A 7,326-nucleotide genomic window follows, 5' to 3' on the forward strand; every position below is an offset into this window, starting at 1 on the left:
GTTAATTTCTCTTGTTACTCTCTGAGATGGGTAAAGTGGGAGGGGGGCTGCCTTAGAGTAGTTGATGCTCCCGAAACAAGTAGGCAACAACAAAGATGTTCAATTTGTGTCAAAATTTTATTCCGTTTGGGGCGCCTGGGTGGCGCAGTCGGTTAAGCGTCCGACTTCAGCCAGGTCACGATCTCGCGGTCCGTGAGTTCGAGCCCCGCGTCGGGCTCTGGGCTGATGGCTCGGAGCCTGGAGCCTGTTTCCGATTCTGTGTCTCCCTCTCTCTCTGCCCCTCCCCCATTCATGCTCTGTCTCTCTCTGTCCCAAAAATAAATAAAAAACGTTGAAAAAAAAATTTTTTTTTTAAAAAATAATAAAAAAATTTTATTCCGTTTAAATTTGCTCCCCAAAATTATGTGATTTCATGGTCAGCTAATTTTCCTTTTTCCATGTGTGGTCAATATTGTTCACAGAAAATATCAAACTTGTTCTGATCCAGATTTAGGATTTTGTGCAGGCTGAAACTCTTCCATGCAAATAGCCCAGGAATTCTGGTTTTATGTCAATTATCTTACATAATACCTGTTGAATTTACATTTTTCTTTCCTATAATTAAAGTGCTTCTAATATCTGAGATGTGATCTTTCAAAAGCTACATGAAAATTTTTTTGTTGGGGCACCTGGGTGGCTTGGTCGGTTAAGCGTCCGACTTCGGCTCAGGTCATGATCTCACGGTCCGTGAGTTCGAGCCCCCGCGTCGGGCTCAGTGCTGACAGCTCAGAGCCTGGAGCCTGTTTCAGATTCTGTGTCTCCCTCTCTCTGACCCTCCCCTGTTCATGCTCTGTCTCTCTCTGTCTCAAAAATAAATAAACGTTAAAAAAAAAATTAAAAAAAAAAATTTGTTGATGTAATTTCATACTTACAGAAAAGTTACAAGTGGCCCTCTATTCACATTCTTTGTTGACATTTCACTCCACCTGATTTGTTATCTATTCTCTTTTTCTGTTTATGGTTGCATATATAATTTTTTCTGAACCACTGGAGAATAATTTTGCAGACGTCATGCCCCTTTATCCATAAAGTTCTATTTTGGATTCCCTAAGACTTTTCCTTATATAACCACAGTACACTGGCAAAATCAGGAAATTTAATGTAGATACAAAACTATTATTTAACTCACAATCCATATTAAAATTTTGCCAGTCGTTTCAATAATGTCCCCTATAGTTTTATTTTCTTCTGGTTCACACTCCATCCCAGGATCATACGACACATTTAGTTTTCACGTCTGTTTAGTTTCCTTTAGTATGGAGCAGTTCCTCAACCTTTCTTTGTGTTTCTTAATTTTGACATTTTATTTTAAAAAAAAATTTTTTTTAATGTTTATTTTATTTTTGAGACAGAGAGAGACAGAGCATGAACGGGGGAGGGGCAGAGAGAGGGAGACACAGAATCGGAAACAGGCTCCGGGCCCTGAGCTGTCAGCAGAGACCCCGACGCGGGGCTCGAACTCACGGACCGCGAGATCATGACCTGAGCCGAAGTCGGCCGCTTAACCGACTGAGCCACCCAGGCGCCCCAATTTTGACATTTTAGAAGCATGTAGGCCAGTTGTTTTACAGAATGTACCTCAGTTGGGGTTTATCTGATGTTTCCTCATGAGTAGACTATGCATTTTTGACAGGAACACCAAATAAATGACATCGTTTCCTTCCCTAAGATATTACGAGGCACATGGCACTGGTTTGTCCCATTATCGTTATTTACTTTCATGATGTGGTTAAAATAGTATTCACTAGATTAATCCACTAGAAGTCACTGTTTTCTCTTTGTGATGGAGAAACAATTTTTGAGGGAGTACTTGAGATTATGTAAATAGTCTCTTCTTCATCTAACTTTTACCCCCTAGTTTTAGCATGCATTGATGATATCACTGGATTAGCAATGATCCTATGAAGGGCTGCAAGATGGCCATTTTGTAGTTCCATCATCCCTTCAGTATTTATCAGTTGATGTTCTTCCATAAGGAAAAGTTCTCCACAATTCATGACAGATACACTTGATAAGTTGGAATTCATTAAAATTAAAACCTGCTCTGTGAAGGACAATGTTAAGAGAAGGAGAAGACAAGACACAGGCTGAGAGAAGATATTTGCGGAAGACACATCTGATAAATGGCTATTATCCAAAATATGTAAAGAACTCTTAAAATTCAACAACAAGAAAACAAATAACCAGATTTAAAAATGTGCCACAGGCTTTCACAGATACCTCACATATGGCAAATAAGCATATAAAAAGATGCTTCGCATCATATGTCATTAGGGAATCACAAATTAAGATGAAATATTATTACATGCTGATTAAAACAGTCAAATATAAAAACTCTGACAACATCTAATGCTGGTGAGAATGTGGAGCAAATAGGAACCCTCATTCACTACTAGAGGGAATCCAAAATTGTACACCTACTTTGGAAGACATTTGGCATTTTCTTGCAAAACTAAACATAGTCTAACATACAATCCAGAGGTCACGCTCCTTGACATTTACCCAAAGGAGTTGAAAAGTCATGTCCACACAAAAGTATGCACACAGATGCTTATAGAGGCTTTACTCATAGTTGACAAAAGTTGGAAGCAACCAGGAAAACCTTTAGTAGGTGAATGGATAAATAAACTGTGGTATACCCAGACAATGAAATAGCATTCAGTACTAAGGGATAATAAGCTATAAAAGCCATAAAAAGACATAGAGGAATCAATCTTAAGTGTATATTACTAAGTGAAAGAAGGCAATCTGAAAAGGCTACATACCGTATGATACAAAGTACATGACACTCTGGAAAGGACAAAACTATGAAGACAGTAAAAAGAGCAGTGGTGCCAGGAGTTGGAAGGGGAGGAAGGATGAGTGAGTGGACACAGAAGGTTTTTCGGGCAGTAGAACTACTCTGTATGATACTATAGTGATGGGTACATATCGTTATACATTTGCCTAAGCCCATGAACACAATATACAACACACCAAAAGTGAACCCTAATGCAAACTATGACCATTAGGTGATAATGACCTGTCAGTATAGGTCCATCAATTGTAATAAATATACCACTCTGGTGGAAGATGTGAAATCTCTAATCTCTACTCTTATTTGGTGTGAACCTAAAACTGCTCTAAAAAAATAGTCTTAAGAAAGAAAGAGAGCTGCCCCAGTCCTGGGACCAGACATTTTCCCTGGGTCATTTTAATGGAAGATTAAATCAAGAAACTAAGATCTAGACATGTGCTCATTTGCCTCTGGTGTATCTTTGCATCTAGGCCTCTTTAGTTGTCAGAATGGAGGTACACATTGACACACACACACACACACACACACACACCCCACATGCTGGTACTGATCACTGCAATTCCAATTCATTACTACAGGATTCATTCTAGTCTTGTCTGTTTTCATATTTGTATCTCCATTCTCTGTGAAACACTGAAGTCTCATCGTCAATATATTTACTCATTTGTTCGATCTTACAAAACAATAATCTAACCTCTACAACTAAGAAAAACAGTCTTAGTAACTGAAATTTAATATTTGTTCATGTATTTTTCTTTTGGTCTTTAGACCTTGGTTATTTGGTCAAAGAATTCTATTTGAAAATTACTAAGTGTTTTTTAACTGATCATTACTCCTTTTTGTGTCACTTGAATTCACTTAGGTCATTTGTTGCTGGTTTTGCTCCCTGCCCCCACCTCTTAATTCTTTTTAATTTTATTTCACCTAAAAAAAATTGAAAACATATTTCTGCAAAAGTCAAAGCTCTATGAAAAGTTGCTCTCAAAGAAGTGTCACTCCCTCATGTATTCTAATCCATTCACATCCATCCCAGATAATGAATGAACAAGGTAACCAATTTCATTAGTTTCTGGTTTGTCTATCCTATGTTTAACTTTGACAAAAAAAAAAAAAAAAAAAGAAAGGCATATACATGTTTCTTACACTATATTTTAAGTGTGCAAAAGCTTTGCTCTTTTCATTAATAATATCATCTTTCTCATTCTTTTCCCGGCTGTACAATGCTCCATTGTATGAATGTACCATAATTTATTCATTTAGTGTCCTGTGTATGGAAATTTATGCTGTTGCCAATATTTTGTAATTACAAATAATAAATAATGTTAGGCAAACGTACTTTTATTTTATTGAGGGTGTAAGCCAAGACTTTTAAATCCGTTTTTTTTTCTTTCTCTCAAGTTAAACACATGCAGAAGTATCAAAAGCCATTGACTTCTTTTTTCGTGTGTTAAAAACAAAGATTCATGACAATATGCTTGCTGAAAAGCTATATAGGAATTATATGGCCTGGAAAACTGTAACTGCATTTTGTGGAAGTAGAAATTGTACCACATATTTGTATAACAGCAAGGCAAGTGTGGTCTCTAGGAAGTATAGGTGAAGTTGATTAGATTGCAGTGTATACTTAAAAGTTGAATAATGCACTCTTGTAAAACACTCTTCAAAATTATTTAACTTCCCATGATATCATCACAGCATGTGCAAAAAAAAAAAACTTTAGTGTTATCTTTTCCTGTCACATGACTAGTACAAACAAAAGAAATCCTTATCTTTTTGTTTCTATTCTGGCCCTTTATAAAATGGCATTAAGCACCATTCAAAACTTACACATTAAAGGTTTGGTTTGGGGGAAAAAAGATTTATTATGTATTTCAAACAAATCACATTTGCTATATTATGAAGCAAACATTTTCCCAACAACTGAAAAGTCTAGCATCTTAGATGCACAGAAAACTATAGTTTTAAAACCACATTCCCATAGCAACCCTAGGCATAGTGAATGAGGCAGGAGTTATATTGTACTTCCTTTACGAAGCTGAAACAGAGGCATTTAGAGAGTTTAAAGAAATTACCCTGAGATGTAGGACTCTGGACTAAATCCGGAGCTAGAATCCAGGACATTTTTGTTTTTCTTTATAAAGTGGGATGTGTTGATCTCATAGGGTTATTGTGGTGATCAGTTAAGGTAACTCACTTGAAAATGCTCAAGTTGTACAAAGAGAAGGTAACTCTATTATTAGAGTATTGGGGCTTTTGGTGACCATGTGTAAAATTTCCTGATATTAATATCTAGAAGTAATGCAAGAGACTTAACCAGTCTAAGGGCTATAGATCATCCAGCAGGGCTTAAAGTGTCCATGTGGGGAAATAGTTCAGAGACTGAACAGGTACCTCAAGGAGCAGGTGACGATGCTAGATATCCATTGCGGAATAATTAACAGTATTGGATGTTGTACAGAACTTAGACCTTGAAATAAACCTCATTAAAAGGCACCTGATCTTAGTTTTAAAACCTTTAAGTACCTCCTCTTTAAAAGTAATCAATGTATGCGCTGGCTACTTTAGTTATTCCGCTATGAGATTCACACAACTTTGATCTAACTTTCTTTGATTTAACACTGCAATTAAGAAGATTTGGTTCAAAGTAAAAGCTCATTGGTTGATGTTTTACACTGATGTGATAATGTTTACACAGATGTGCTTTGAAATCTTGCTTATGGTGGATTTGGGGGTCCTACTACAAGACAGACTGCTGTTATTTGAAAGGTGAAATAATACGACATTTACCTGGTACAACCTTTAAAACAGACTTAGAATATACATTTCTAGAGTGATTTTTTGTTTATTGTTTTTAGCTAGTGTTTTTGTTTTATTTCATATCTATCAACAGTAAATCACTTGCTTTAAGGATTCTTTTATAACTTGGTTGCACAAGGGTAAGTACTTAGGGCTGCAGTGATGAAAAGGTGTAACTTTACCTACTTTAAAGCACCTGCCAGTTAATTAGCAAAAAACCCTGCCGAGCAGATAAAATAAAGCAGTCACATCCATTTGTGCTCCCAGTTTCAAGCTTTTGCTGAACAGACCATGAAATAAGACTGAAAAATGAATCTTTAGTGATTCCCTAAAACTTTTTGCTTAGGGGGAACATAAATCTGCCAAATGATTCTCAACTCTTTCGCCACTGAAAAATTTTAATGGGAAGATCTTGAATTTCACTAGTGGTACAAAACCAAAGTTTTAAGGTTTACATGGATAAGTATTCATCTCCTTCACTTCAATGACTTTTTAGTTTACAAATACACACAGGCACTCTTACTTTTTTACCAGTAACTTCTCCTGTCTCAAAAACACGTCGAGAATCAACACTATCGACTCATTTTTATAATTAAAATATGAACAACAACGACAACAACAAAATCTAACCTTAAAGAAAATGCAACTAAAAAGAACAGGGAAATGCTCTTAGATTGGATGAGGGCCCCAGAGGCCACTCATCATTTTTGGCACCACTCATTTTCTATTTGTGGCAAATATAAGAATGTAAACCATCTTTTTTCAACGTATTTGGGTTTACCCTTAATCCCTACATTCCTGTTTATACTATGTTATTTTATTGTGTTGATGAAAAGCCCATGACCTTAGCACACAATTTAAAACTTCCATGTAGATATAAGGCAATCTTGGTTAGATCATGTGCTATCTGAGAAAAGATAAACATTAAAGCGAACCTGGGAAGGGGGGGGTGTATGTGTTCCTAACCTAACCTTGATTATGTAAAGAAAATCCCCCATCTAAATGATAAAAGAAAAAAGTAATGCTTGTACATTTTATTAGTGTTTTAAAATTAGTGAGTTAAACTGTCAAAGCTTTGATTTTTCTTTCATGTGTGTCTGGGCAGGCCTAAGCCTCAGGTAACGCCCTTTTTCCTTCTCTGTCTCTTACTTTTCTTTGCACCTGTCCACTGCAGGCTCCCAGCAGCTCCCAAGGAGTCCAATTCTCCTCCTCTTCTCCCCTTTTTCCTCCTCCTACCCACCCCCTCCTCCACCCCCTCCTCCCGCCTCCTCAACCTCCCTCCCCCTTCCCCTTCTTCTATATACCTGCCAAGCTGGGCTCCTTTTTAGCAGCCATCTATCACTGCAAAGGAGTTCACATCAAAGGCGGTTGCACAGCAGTAGCTGAACGGCATCACGGTTGTTCCAAAGACAACCCCAAAGAGGGGCCTTAGTTGCGCCTCCCCAAAGTTGCTGGCTAGCTTTGGCCCAGTGTGGGAATGGTTTTTGCGACAGCATGGATAGAGGACCGTCAAGGGCCCCTTTTGGTCACTTCCGAAGAGCAAAAACGTGTCGAGAGGAGGCCGGTTTAAGATTTCAAACAGCACCTCCCCAGCGCGCATGAAAGGACTTGATTAGCATATGTCAAGAGGACCCGCATATATACTCGGTGTGTATGTACACAGGACTCTGATCTGATCAGTTGGCGGAGTTGGA

Source organism: Neofelis nebulosa, chromosome 3 (assembly GCF_028018385.1).
Source record: "Neofelis nebulosa isolate mNeoNeb1 chromosome 3, mNeoNeb1.pri, whole genome shotgun sequence".
Taxonomy (NCBI): Eukaryota; Metazoa; Chordata; class Mammalia; order Carnivora; family Felidae; genus Neofelis; species Neofelis nebulosa.